This window comes from Girardinichthys multiradiatus, chromosome 4, assembly GCF_021462225.1.
Source record: "Girardinichthys multiradiatus isolate DD_20200921_A chromosome 4, DD_fGirMul_XY1, whole genome shotgun sequence".
NCBI lineage: Eukaryota > Metazoa > Chordata > Actinopteri > Cyprinodontiformes > Goodeidae > Girardinichthys > Girardinichthys multiradiatus.
In genome coordinates, this window is record NC_061797.1 from 48,760,907 (window position 1) to 48,775,330 (window position 14,424).

The 14,424-nt window shown below is 44.1% G+C and overlaps 1 long non-coding RNA gene across 1 annotated transcript; it reads left to right on the plus strand.

Moving 5' to 3' along the window:
- Positions 1 to 1,483: 1,483 nt before the first annotated feature.
- On the plus strand, positions 1,484 to 9,636 carry LOC124867214. Its single transcript, XR_007037999.1, has 5 exons — positions 1,484 to 3,350; positions 4,665 to 4,926; positions 5,049 to 5,274; positions 6,991 to 7,122; positions 7,914 to 9,636. It is a non-coding gene; the product is annotated as an uncharacterized LOC124867214 (long non-coding RNA).
- Positions 9,637 to 14,424: the final 4,788 nt, after the last annotated feature.

The window sequence follows — 14,424 nt, forward strand, 5'->3', positions numbered from 1 at the left end:
TAAAAAACAGGAATATCCCAGATTATTCCAGATCCCAGCCGGGAATAGAGCAGGAGGAGAAGGATGGAGTCAGGGTCTTATCAGTCTAATCAGGACCTCGTGGTGACTCCAGGCCGGTTCTGGAGGTTTCTGATGGATCCATGAATCTGTGCTGCTCTCCTGAGGATGTATCAGGGATCAAAGCGTGGAAGTGAACATAAATATTGGTTATTAATGAGTCCCCAGCAGAGGCAGCGTGGGTGAAGTCAGACGCCTGCAGCCTGTTTTTCTTCCTTCTGTCTGATGTTTGTTTACTGCTGGTTTTTTCCTTTGGAGATGTTGGTTCCACCTTCAGCAACACGGAGACTCAATCCCATCCCAGCAGCAGAACACATGCTGATGCTTAGAGAGCATGGAGGGCATCTGAACGGATCGCTGCTGACGCTCAGACGCACCAGGTCTCAGTGATTTCAGATTCTAACTGAATGTCCTCCTCAGTCAGAGGAACATCAGGTCACAGCTTAGTTTGTTTCTGTTTGATGATAAATAAGAGAAATAGGCCATCTGTCTAACCAGCTGTCAGACTTTCAATTCTGTTCTAGTTTTAATGTGAGCTCAGAACCATTATTGTGCTTTTACTAATATTAGTAGATTTGACATTTTTCTGCAGATGTATCTATTTCTTTTGTGTAAAACCTTCAATCATGTTTATTAATAACTATATCTAATCTTTCTCTACATTCAATTCAGTTTATTCATGCAGCATCAATTCAAAACAAATGTCAGATCCAGTTTGGTGGAGTGTGTCCTGGGCCTGCATTGGAGCGGCTGGTTGGCCCGGGTGAGGTACCCGGCTGGCGTGGGGGCATGTGCACTCTCCTTATTAATTAATTAATTAGTTTGTTTCTCTATCATGGACTAGTGGGCTGGTGCTGCAGCGTGTGTGGTGGGGAGGTTGCGTCCCTTTTCGCATGTGGGGTCACCAGCATTTGGATTGGTCGGCGGAGATGGTGGAGCTGAGCTGGTTGTCATGGTGTGGATACGGGATTCTGTGGTGTCGGTTCTGTTGCGCTCGCGCACGGCTGTTGTCTTGCCGTTCCAGCTCGCTGTGTGGTTGGTGGCCGGAATGCGGTGGATGTGTGTGGGGCTCATGCTGTGTGGATGTGTCTTCAGCTGCTTTTCAGGGGTGGAGCTCTGGAGATGGGGGTGGCCCTGTGGGGAAATTCATGCTGGTGTTCAATGGGGGTTGGGAGGTTCATGGGGTTGAGATTGGAGTTCATTGGGGGGTTAGGACCATTTTGTCCTGGGCTCTGGTTCACAGGCAACTTTGTACTGGTCGCAATTTTTTTTTGTGGCCCCGTCTCTGGATGGGGTTGGGGGTCATTGGAGGCCGGGGTCAGGGCATGGAGTCAAGGTCTGGACTGGTGTCTTTTGGGTTTGGGCTGTGCCAGCCCTGGTGTGGACTGGTGGCTCGGACAGTCTGCCTGTCTCCACCCCAGACATCCATTCATGTGGGTCTTTACATTGGGTGTGTGTTTGTACGGTTACCACTAAATACATCTTGCATTCATTAGTACTCAGACAACAATCCTGAGTGCTCCTCTGCCAGACAGGACAAAACATCAGTTAGAGACTAGTTATAAAACATTGCAGTAAAGTTTAGTTTGTTATTCAAATGAGTAAAATGTTTTCTGTTTGAGGAAACCCAGCAGATCTTCCTGAACCAGTGTGTGGTCCGTCAGGGCTCTCAAACCCCAGTGTCCAACTGTAAAATTCTCACGATTTAGATGCATCCCGAGTCCAAATAAATAAATAATATATCTGAGTTATTCATCCATCCATTATCTGAACTTGTCTTCCTTGCAGGCTCATGGGGGGCTGGTGCCTATCTCCATAGGCCTTCAGGCGAGAGGTCGGGTACACCCTGGGTAGGCTGCACCTGAATCAAATGGCTAAGTTACTTCCTCAGCATGTAGTCAGATTTCACAGAATCGTGTTGATCACCTGATTATTTGATATTTTTGACAAATTGATTTTTCTTTGAAGGACTGATTGATTAGCTGGTTTTGATCAGATGGTCCTGAAACTTTAGGAGCAGCTGCAGGTGGTAGGTGGTGTTGGATGAGGCCCAGCCCAGGTTCCGCCCTCTTCAGGTTCGGTTTAAATAGAGACTGTGCTCTGGGCTGAGTCTCCTCCGGGTCTCTCCTCCTCCTATCAGCTGCAACCTGGAGCGTTTCCAGATGGAAATGATCGTTGTGTCGGTGTAGAAAATTAAGCCATTGATCAGTCATGAATAATCAGCAGCAGCACTTTTCTCTCCCAGTTAAACCAATTAGCAGCTTCCCAGCTCCAATCAAAGCTGCGGCTCATGAATGTGATGAACTCACCAGGAGGCTGCAGCTCGATCTGGAAAATGAACAATTAGGAGGCGCGACTTTAATTAAGCAAAGACATCAAGCGTCTCTCGGCCTGAAGGAAGATCTTTCTTTTCCACCTGGCCTCGGATCAAAGCGAGGCCTGCAGCGGTGGTCCAGTTTCCTGTGGCTAAACGCTCTGCTCCTTGTAGCCGAACCAAAAACCGACAGTAGCAGGAAACACAACAAACATTTCCTGCTGAAAGCTGCAGCTTGTTGAATCATCATTACTCAGATAAAGACCAAAAAACACTTGTTTGTGAGTAGAAACAAAGAGCGGCGCTGCTTTCTGCAGCTTTGAAAGCGGGATTCATGGCCGCCAACTGAGTTGAACACGTCTCATGTTCGTTCAGGGAGTATGCAGAGTTTCCGGAGCTACATCCGGCTTTCATGTCAGCCTCGGCTTTGTGACGGAGCAACTGACAGAGATTGAGGAGTCGGGTGGCGGCGGTGCTTGCCTGCAGGGCTGAGTGACGCCCGTCTCTGCTAATGCAGCCTGACGTGCTCCTGATGCCAGCGTGTCATTAGAAGCACCTTTAAAGACGCTACGACCTTTGATTCCTGCTCCTCATCCTGACAGCTCCACTCTCAGCTCCGCTCCGAAGCCTCTTGCCTCTTTTGTGGGAAGTTTTGCAACAATTAGCATAAATGTTTCATGTCCCTGCGCCCTGCGTCGCCCCATGCTGCAGGAGCAGGATCCGGCTGGAAAGCGACGAGTCTTTGTAAAGTGTACTTTTCTCTCCGAGATGAAGCAGCGCAGGCAAACAGCTGAACATATGTTCCCTTTGTGGAATCTTTTATTGAACATATTTGGGGGCAAAGACTGCAGAGTTTGATTCATCGAGTGTAAATCTCCACACTTGTTCCCATTATTTATTTCACAGCAACTTATTTACATTCGAGATGGAGCGGTTCACCGAGGGAATGGCAGCTCCCTGCTGACGCTCTAACTTTCAGGTAAGTAGAGCAGAAAAGTCAAGGGAGCAACTTTTGCTTCAGCGGCCGCTCGCCTCTCCACCCAGATCATAATTAACGCTAAATTAAATACATGCTCCCAACCAAAGCAGGGAAACCCGCTCCGACTCCTCTTCATCTGAGGAAGAGCATGATTAAAATCAGAGGCAAGACAAGCAGAATACTCCAGAGTCCTGCCATGGGCTGCAGCTCCACAGACCGGGCCGGGTCCGTCAGATAGCTCCGTGGATCAGCGCATACTCAGACTGAATGAGCACCATTTGTTTCCAGAAATCAAACAGCTTCACTGGTTTTTAACCACAGATCAACTCTTCAGGACCTTTCAGGAAGTTTAACTTGGAGTCTGGACTAGAGGAAGAATCTTTTCATCTTTATTTAAACATGGACATTTAAGAAATGTCATTAATGGCTCTTCTTTCTACTGAAAATCAAATGAAGAACCTTTAAATGGTAAATGGCCTGCACTTATGTAGCGCTTTATCAAGGCTGACGACCCAAAACGCTTTACAGCCACATACTGACAGTGGTAGCCTACATGGTATGGCAGACCGTTTTAACATTTATTAGCTTGACTAAATATGTATTTCAGACATCTTAAATAAAATTCATCCTAGTCAAAATGAACATTCCAGACATCTAAAATAACATTCTTCCAATCTGAAATGAACATTCCAGATATCTTGAATATAATTCTTACTAGGATTAACTCTAATTTCAGATCTCCATAATCCACTTAATACTAGTCATAATGACCATTTCAGATATCAAAAATGAAGAAAACATTTTAGATATCCAGAATAGCAATTCTTGCCATCAAAAATATATTTCTACTAGTAGAAATGTTATTACAGATACCAACTACTGATTATATGACTAGTTAAAATGGAATTTCAGATATCTGAAATTTTAATAATGCCTATACAAAATACAATTATAAATGTTTACAAACATATTTTGGCTAACTTGCAACAGAATAATGGGGTGCCATTTTAACATAAAATAGACAAGCTGACTAGCCACATTTCTATTATAGATAGCACTAAGGCACGTAGTTATAATTACAATATTCCTGGACAGAATTGTCTACAAATCTTTACTAAGTTAAAGTGGCCGTTTTAACATATTTGCTTGACTGGATATGTATTTCCAATATCTTAAATATAATTCTTACTAGTACAAATGACATCACTTTCCCCATTCACGTGTATTGGGATTTTACTTCCTCCTATCTAAAATGACATTCCGAAGAAGAAGAAGAAATTAATAAAATGACTGACTGACTGTGTGGATTTACAGGCAGGAATGGCGTTGGTGGTAATTGAGAGAATTGCAAGAAAAGCTCACGGAATTGAGCGAACCCTCTGCCAGGGAATTTGTGGCGACAGAGAGCGTCGTTCGATTAACAGTTGTGTAAGAAACCTTCAGAGAATCGAACATTTGTTGTCTACAGAAACTTACAATGAACTAAAAAGCGGTTTGACTGAACTTGGAGCGCTAGCAACTGCTAATTTACACAGAGATGAAGATCGTCGGTTCTTCATAAGGCGAGTTCGTTCAGGTAAATCCTCACAAACTCATTAATTTTTTTCAGATTTTGTACCTATGTTTTTGTTGTTACACACTGGGTTATTTTCTGTATGAAATGCAATACTCAGTGTAACATTCATTGTCCTCGTCAAGGCGGAGAGGCAGACTGGCTATTGAAGTTACCAGAGAGCACATAGACTTCCTTATGAAGCAAGGACATACAATCAAAAAACTGGCAAAATGCTGGGATGTTCCTTGTCGTTTTTGTACAAGAAGTCAAAGCTGATGGGCCTTCCCATAAGAAGTAGACTGTCTGCCTTAGATGACGATCAGCTGCAAGAGCACATTGCAGGGCCAATACCCAAATTCTGGGAATGAGGTTTGTCTTTTCTATAGAAATTGATATGTACAGGTCCTTCTCAAAATATTAGCATATTGTGATAAAGTTCATTATTTTTCATAATGTCATGATGAAAATTTAACATTCATATATTTTAGATTCATTGCACACTAACTGAAATATTTCAGGTCTTTTATTGTCTTAATACAGATGATTTTGGCATACAGCTCATGAAAACCCAAAATTCCTATCTCACAAAATTAGCATATTTCATCCGACCAATAAAGGAAAAGTGTTTTTAATACAAAAAACATCAACCTTCAAATAATCATGTACAGTTATGCACTCAATACTTGGTCGGGAATCCTTTTGCAGAAATGACTGCTTCAATGCGGCGTGGCATGGAGGCAATCAGCCTGTGGCACTGCTGAGGTCTTATGGAGGCCCAGGATGCTTCGATAGCGGCCTTTAGCTCATCCAGAGTGTTGGGTCTTGAGTCTCTCAACATTCTCTTCACAATATCCCACAGATTCTCTATGGGGTTCAGGTCAGGAGAGTTGGCAGGCCAATTGAGCACAGTGATACCATGGTCAGTAAACCATTTACCAGTGGTTTTGGCACTGTGAGCAGGTGCCAGGTCGTGCCGAAAAATGAAATCTTCATCTCCATAAAGCTTTTCAGCAGATGGAAGCATGAAGTGCTCCAAAATCTCCTGATAGCTAGCTGCATTGACCCTGCCCTTGATAAAACACAGTGGACCAACACCAGCAGCTGACACGGCACCCCAGACCATCACTGACTGTGGGTACTTGACACTGGACTTCTGGCATTTTGGCATTTCCTTCTCCCCAGTCTTCCTCCAGACTCTGGCACCTTGATTTCCGAATGACATGCAGAATTTGCTTTCATCTGAAAAAAGTACTTTGGACCACTGAGCAACAGTCCAGTGCTGCTTCTCTGTAGCCCAGGTCAGGCGCTTCTGCCACTGTTTCTGGTTCAAAAGTGGCTTGACCTGGGGAATGCGGCACCTGTAGCCCATTTCCTGCACACGCCTGTGCACGGTGGCTCTGGATGTTTCTACTCCAGACTCAGTCCACTGCTTCCGCAGGTCCCCCAAGGTCTGGAATCGGCCCTTCTCCACAATCTTCCTCAGGGTCCGGTCACCTCTTCTCATTGTGCAGTGTTTTCTGCCGCGCTTATTCCTTCCCACAGACTTCCCACTGAGGTGACTTGATACAGCACTCTGGGAACAGCCTATTCGTTCAGAAATTTATTTCTGTGTCTTACCCTCTTGGTTGAGGGTGTCAATAGTGGCCTTCTGGACAGCAGTCAGGTCGGCAGTCTTACCCATGATTGGGGTTTTGAGTGATGAACCAGGCTGGGAGTTTTAAAGGCCTCAGGAATCTTTTGCAGGTGTTTAGAGTTAACTCGTTGATTCAGATGATTAGGTTCATAGCTCGTTTAGAGACCCTTTTAATGATATGCTAATTTTGTGAGATAAGAATTTTGGGTTTTCATGAGCTGTATGCCAAAATCATCCGTATTAAGACAATAATAGACCTGAAATATTTCAGTTAGTGTGCAATGAATCTAAAATATATGAATGTTAAATTTTCATCATGACATTATGGAAAATAATGAACTTTATCACAATATGCTAATATTTTGAGAAGGACCTGTATGTTGGCTCTTGTGAGAGTAGTCATGCATTTTTAAAATTTTTTTTATTCATGCTTTCATTTTTGTATTTTTCAGATGATCAGGGCACTGCTACGTGCACAAGGTGTGACTGTCACACGGGCCGGGGTACGTGAGGTGTTGACAAGGACAAACCCAACTTCTGCTGCAAGAAGGTGGAGCCGGACCGTTGCAAGACCGGTTTACCATGTACCGTACCCCAACAGTTTGTGGCATATCGATGGAAACATGCAACTTATCAGGCTGATTATTAAACATCACATTTTTTAATATTTTAACGATTCAGTTTTACAGTTGCAGGACACTTAATACTTGGATCCAAATAAAGCATAATTTGGGCTGACTTAAAATAATCCACATAATATGAACCCTTTTGTAAGCATTATAATGCACAAAAATGCTTAAAACAAACTCAAATGAAAAAGAAATTGGTGTTCAAAGAAAAGTCGGCACTTGTTAACGTTCTTCTGGTCCTTCAAAAATGTTTTAATCCCAACTGAGCGACAATCCTCCAAAGACTTCGTCACTCTTCCTTATAGTGGTGGATATTTTAAGGCATTTTGACACAAACTGACAAGTTACCAATGGTCAGAACCGAGAAAGCCTTTTGGGTGAAAGAAAAACTCCAATGTCATCTAAAGAAGTCCTCTATCCTTGTATTTAAGTATCTTCAAACATTATGACTTGCCTGAAAAAGTTCTAAGAGCAGGGGAGTATTCCAAAGGAAAATTGCAATGTTCTAGTATGCTCTAGTTTCAATTCAATTCAGTTTATTTATATATTGTGTCTTCTAGTATCTTTAAAAAAAAAAAAATATATATATATATATATAAATATATATATGGGTATACAATATACAATAATGCATATATATATATATATATATATATATATATGCATTATTGTATATTGTCTCCAGGTAAGTAGCTATATCATTATTTCAGGTACTAATTTAATTTTGTGTTGTCTTAACTTTCCAGACGGTGCCATCGATGGACACTCGCGACTGATTACCTACCTCAGCTGCAGTACAAACAATAGGGCAACAACAGTATTTTCTCAGTCTTTGAAAGCAACATCTCTGTATGGACTACCATCAAGAGTCAGATCAGACCATGGGGGTGAAAACATGGTTGTTGCTTTATTCATGCATCTTGTTCGAGGACTTGAACACAGAGGCTTCATAATAGGAGAATCAGTTCACAATCAGCGAATAGAACACCTTTGGCGTGATGTATTTTTGCATGTGCTGCAGCATTTTTACCATACATCCTACAGTCTAGAGGATTCAGATCATTTTAACCCAGATAATGATATCCACAGACTCTTTACATATTGTGTATCTATCTGAGATCCAAAAGAGGCTGGGACACTTCAGACAGGCTTGGAACCACCACGGTTTGCGAACAGAAAATAATTACACACCAACTCAACTTTGGACAGAGGGCATGCTCAAAACATTGAAATTGACAACGCAGCTGTCATTAATATGTTTGGGGAAAATTCCTACAGCAGCAACAACATTGAGGCTATTCTAGCTCAGCATGTGCCAACACTTGATGATGAAGACTTCCCAGCTGTGTCTGTAGAGCCACCTCAACTCACCCTGACTCAGGAACAGCAATCATCAGTGCACAATGCAACCCATCACATTTCTGATCTTAAGATAAAATATCAGGCCTGTTGTACAGCAGTTAACAGTATTTTACAAACTCAGGCATGAGACACAAAAATCCTCAGAACAAAGCAGGATCCACTTTATGTTAAGATGACAAGGTTTATTGTACCACAGATATTTCAAATACCTCTTCAACTTCCTAAGCCTTATTACAGCAATTAAACATTTTCATTCTAGTAACAACTTCACTTAACAGGAGTTTTTGATGAATATAATCTATGTACAGTTTAGTGTATTATAGGTGTAAATGAATATGTTTTTCCTTCAATTCATTCCATATGTTTTGCTCATTTGAATTTTTGATTTGGCATCAGAGACTGTTGAAAATGACAGTATAAACTAGCAAAACATCTAGGTGTTAGACAATGATGTGCCATTAAAACTTCAGTGCTTTTAGCCCATGTGGCGATGCAAAATAGGTTTAACATCTTTCCTATATTCTTTCTCTGACTTTTTAATGATGGGCCTAAAATATGTTAGTTGAAATTCTTAAATGGACAATTAAGTGCTTTCTTTTAAAAAAAAAAAAAAAAAAAAAGGTTTTGAAATGGTTACTTGACTTATCTTTTGTGTCTCATAAAGAAAAAAGCTTGTTCAAGGCTACTAACAATGCACATATTTCTGTGTAACGAAGGCGATTGCTATGAACAACTTCCTTGTCTTCGCAGTGGATTTCCTTGAAGAGGTTAAGCCATTCATCAATAATGAGGTTAATGATAATGTAGAACTGCAGAAACATGAATATATTGAAGGCAAAACCATTCGTGCCTTCACGGTGAGGAATTAACACAAGACACGTTCACAGGGGGCAAAAGGAACCCGATAAAAACAAGAAAAGGAAGAATGGAAAAGAGCTGAGCCCCAAACATCTGTTGTGTAAAAGTATGTGATCAGAGTCTCGTTTGATTTGATAAATGTTTTATAATCTCACCAATTTACACATTAACAGAATTGTACGTTTTTTGTGGCAAGTGCTGACCCTGGTCCGGATGTTTAAATTCTTCATGTTGTTGGAGAATAGTTGTCTGTTCTTCCATTATAAAGTAGGCTTCCCTGCAACCGCGGAGCCAACCAGAGCGTGGGAGCCTGGTGCGTGTGTGTGCTCGGGAACAGGTGGAAGCAGAGCGGTATAACCCTTAAAAGACCCTTAAACGTATTCACCCAGCATTCTAGCTGAATTTGCATCATAATGTGAAAATATCTGGTCCTTTACTTCAGTCAAAATAAAAGCATTTAATCCTAACGTAGCTGAACACATTAAAAGGTCCTTCAGATCAACACGTTGATCTCATAGCAGCAGCCAGTCTTATATTCTAGTTCTACATGTAGACAGTTGCTCAATAAACCAGGAAAATATCTCCTGGTTCCAGTAAGACGTAGTAGAAAGTTAGAAAGTAAGCCTCCCTCTTCTCTTTCATATCTTCTGTGCTGATTCTAAACATACAGCTCTGGCTTTAAAGATGCAGCATAATTAAGAAATAAATCATACCAATTTACCACAGATGGGCCACTAATTAGTTAACTATTGTATTTTTCTGAATTACACATGTAATATTATATAAACTAAACTAATTAAACGGATAGTTTTACTGAAGGTGAGACATACATACCATATGTGTACAGTTATTAATAACTGTTATATTAGTACTGATAAGGTCCAGGATGAGGCTCTATGCTATATTATAAACACCACAACTTAACACCCTTTCCTCTCAAAGTGTTTAATATTAAGAACTGCACCAATGTTTCACATGTTCAGTCAGAACAACAGACTGTGTTGAAAAATGTTTCATTTATTATTTTTTGCAGGCCAAATTTCTTCAGAAGTGGAATGAAGGGCTGAAAAGATGGCGGTAAAAAAGACCAGGTTCATAAAAGAAGGAACAATTTTAATTAAATGTTTTGAAAGCTCTTGGCATAATAAAATAAATGTGTTTTAGGATTTTACCATTTGACTAAGATTTAGGAAAATCAACTTTATACCAGTTTCCTTTTTTGAAATATAAGAATAAAGACAATGGAGCCTCAGGAGTGGAACACTTTGATGAGAATAAAGTTAAAAAAGGTAATTTATGTAGATGACAAAAGAAGCACATTTATCTGGCCCAAAGTAAACATCTCTGAGTTTAAGAAAAACTGTGCTGCAAGGGTTTTCCATCTCTGTGGTCCCATGGCAGCCTGTGCCCCAATTTTATTGTACAACTTAGACTCTCTCACTTATAACATTTTCATGACATTCACATGTAGGGTCTTGGGGGTGGGCGCACTCAGTGGCACCAGGAGGGAAGGATATCCTAGTAGCCTAACCTCTGGTGCCTGCGCTCACCTCTAAGGGTATAATTGCATGTAGACATTGAGGGTTCAGAATGGGGGGGCACACCCTCTTCCCCACCGTTTTTCTTTTTAAATGGATACTACAACAACACGCATCAACGCCACATTTGAGCTGGCGGAGGCAGGTTTGGGGTCTTTTCACACCCCCGTTCGCTATTTCTCATCTGTGGTCAGAGGCCGGGAGAGGGAGTGGGCCCTCAAGTCGGTCTGAGCTGGGGTTGGGGGTCGGGTCTTGGGAATTGTCTGGTGCTGGGCTGGCATTTCGGCTCTCTCGGGATCGCTTGGGTTCCCTTGGATCTCGGCCCTTGGCTTTGGGCTGGGGTGCCCCCGGGTTTGGGGGTGGGGTTGGCGGGGTGCCCGGTAACTCGGGCCGCCGTGGCCTTCTTTCCACGGCTTCCTTCTGTGGTCCTGGCCCGGGGTCGGGCACTGGGCTGCGGTTGGCGGTCGGGTGGGTGGGGCGGCAGAGCATGTCTTGTGACTGCACCAGGGCGGCTGGTGGGGTGTGCTTGGCCTGGAGCGGTTGGCCTGCATGGCCCAGGTCCCCGGCCGGTGCATGTATCCCTCTCGTGGACTGGTGGGCTGGGGCTGCTGGCACTGTCTAGGGGGGTTGGGCGGGCTTGTAGGTGTGCTGCTCTGCTGGCTGTCTTGTCTGAGGGGGGATCAGGGCGGTGGACTGGGGGCTGGCGTGGAGGGGCTGCGGCCTGTGGGGTGGAGGGGTTGTGTCCACTTCTAGGGCGTGGGGTCACTGGCGTTTGGATCGGCTGGGCGGTGATGGTGGAGCTGAGCTGGATAGTGTTTCTCCCTGGGCGGTCGTTGCAGTGGCAGTGATGTAGTGTTTTTTGTTGCTGAGGGGGGCGTGGTGGGGTCACTGGCCCTGGGTGCCTGCCGCTGGCCGGGGACCTCTTGGTGGATGACTTTGTCACATCATGGTGTGGGGTCGGAGGTCCGGTTGTGGGTGCGGTGCTGGGTGGGGTCTGCCCTGTTGCGCCGGTGGGCGGGGGTGGCGTTGCGCAGGGCCCTTGCCTTGCCGTTGCGGTGCGCTGTGTGGTGGGGGAGCGGGGTGCGGCGGGGGTTCTTAGAGAGGGCTGTGTGTGGAGCTTGCGCCGTGTGGGTGTGGCTTCATCGGCTTCTCGGCCACGGAGTTCACCTGTGGGGGTGTGCCCCTGTGGGGGTGGGGATTCGTGCCGTTTGGGTTCGGGGGGATGTGTTCGATATCTGTGTCCTTGTTGGGGGTGGCCCTGTGGGGAGGCTCTTGTTGGGGTTCACTGGGGGTGGGAGACTCATGGGGTTGGGATCGGAGCTCGTTGGGGGGTCGGGACTGCTCCGTCATGGGGCGGCTCCGGTTGGCGGGTTGCTTTGGGCCATGTGGACCCCTCTTTTGTACATAGCCCCCTCTCCGGAGGTGGATGGGGGTTGTTGGGGACTGGGTTCGGGGCGGGAGTTGGGCCGGGGTCACCCGGGTCGGGGCAGTCTGCCGGCCTCTGCCCCAGGCCTCTGCCCCAGGAGGGAAGGGGACCACCTCCTGGGTCCGGGGGCTGATTGCCCCGAGGGGGTACTGGCGCCTGGGAGTATAGAGAATGCATGGGGAATGTGAGTGAGTGTATGATGTCCACTGTTGTTTATCCTTACGTTGGGTGTGAGTGATTTTATGTGTATGCATGAGGGTGGGAGTAGGTGATTGTGACTGTGTGTGCCTGTTTTTTTTTTTGCGACAGGTTGGGTCTTGGACTGCTCCCTCTCCTGGATCAGCTTCCTCCCCGCCACACCGCCTGCCGGTGGTTGGAGTCTCTGCCCGCTGGTGTACTTGTGGTTCTCGGTGTCCGCGGTCGGGTGCTTTGGTGTGGGCTGGCTCACTCCCGGTGGTTGCTTGCCGGGGCCTGGCCCCCTGGGCTCTGTCGGGCCTCTGCTTGGGGGGTGGTGTGTCCCGGGGTCTTGGGCCTCTGCTCGGGCTCCCTTGGGCTTCTGCACTGTCGCTGCTGGTGGTTCCCCTGGGACTCTCCACTGCTCTTCTCTGCGGTGGTTCTCCTGGGGTTCCTGTGCTTTGGGGGGCCTTTAGATGTCTATGACTCAGATCTCCTCAGTGTCCGTCCAGGGACCATGGGGCAGGCCTGTGGGTCCTCACACTCGCTATTGCATATTTTTGTGGAGAAACCTTGTATACAAAAGTGCGTCCACACTCATACTCACAGGTGTTAAGCTTCAGGTGTTGACAGATACACAGATGTTCTATACTGGGCTGCACCTCTCACTAAGTACATTTTATATTCAGAATTACCGTGTACTATTTTGTTAAAAAAACAGCTGCAGGTGTATAAGCAAGCAGGGTGTAATCTCGTATTCTCTTTATCCTTCTTTCTCTCCTCCACTCTTTCCTCCTTTTCTCCCCTTTTTCCCCATCTCTCTCTTTTTTGAGTTTCTTTTTTCCTTTTCATTTCAGTCTCCGTGTCCGTAACAATTGAAATATTCCCGAAGAAGTTTATAATAAAGTTTATTTTATAAATATCAAGCAGAGCTTTAAAGCATTAGCTGTGATGCTCTGCTTGTGAAAGTAAATCTGTTGGGCAATTTCTTGGCACTCAGACAACAATTCTGAGCGATACTCTGCCGGACAGGACACGGTAAAAAAATAAAATAAAATAAATGTGTTTTAGGATTTTACCATTTGACTAAGATTGAATAAAAATCTACTTTATACTACTTTATAGACAATGTAGCCTCAGGAGTGGAACACTTTGATGAGAATGTAAAGTTTAAAAAGGCAATTTATGTAGATGACAAAAGAAGCACATTTATCTGGCCCAAAGTAAACATCTCTGAGTTTAAGAAAAACTTTTGTCGGCAAAAATTCAGATTAAGTTCTTTTCTAAATACCTCAAAATGTGTCCTTATTTGCTTCAGCAAAATGGTTTTTCTTCTGGTCTAAACTCTGTTTCTTCTTGTCCTTCATTCAGCTTCTAACAAAAATAATTTATCCCAATGGTAAATTCAAGTTCTGCATTTTATTTACATATCTTATACTGCCAGTTTATATGGATAGACCTTCTTGCTGGTAGGTTCACTGTAAACAGACTCCAAACATCTCTCCTCCATCTGGAGGAGCTGTCAGACAACCAGTCTCAACCAGTTCAGCGTCTCCTTCCTTTTTCTGTTTTGCAGAACAGGGCTGTTTAGTTAATCAGATTTTATTATTTTGTCTGCACCAACACAATCTCACATATTTAGAAGCTGAATTGATACGCAGTAATTTACATTGGGGGGATTTTTCATAACGCAAACAGATGATCTATCATTTCCTGGTTAATAGGCTATTGAATTATGGTATTTTGCAGTTACTCAGATTATGTGGCCCTCCATCACCCTATTTGTGGGGAGATAAAATTTCAGACAGCAGCAGCTTTCCCCTTCTTTTAGAAAACACATTTTCATAGCCCTATATTTGAGTAAAAACTTCTCCCTACAATTGGCTGTAATATCTAGAT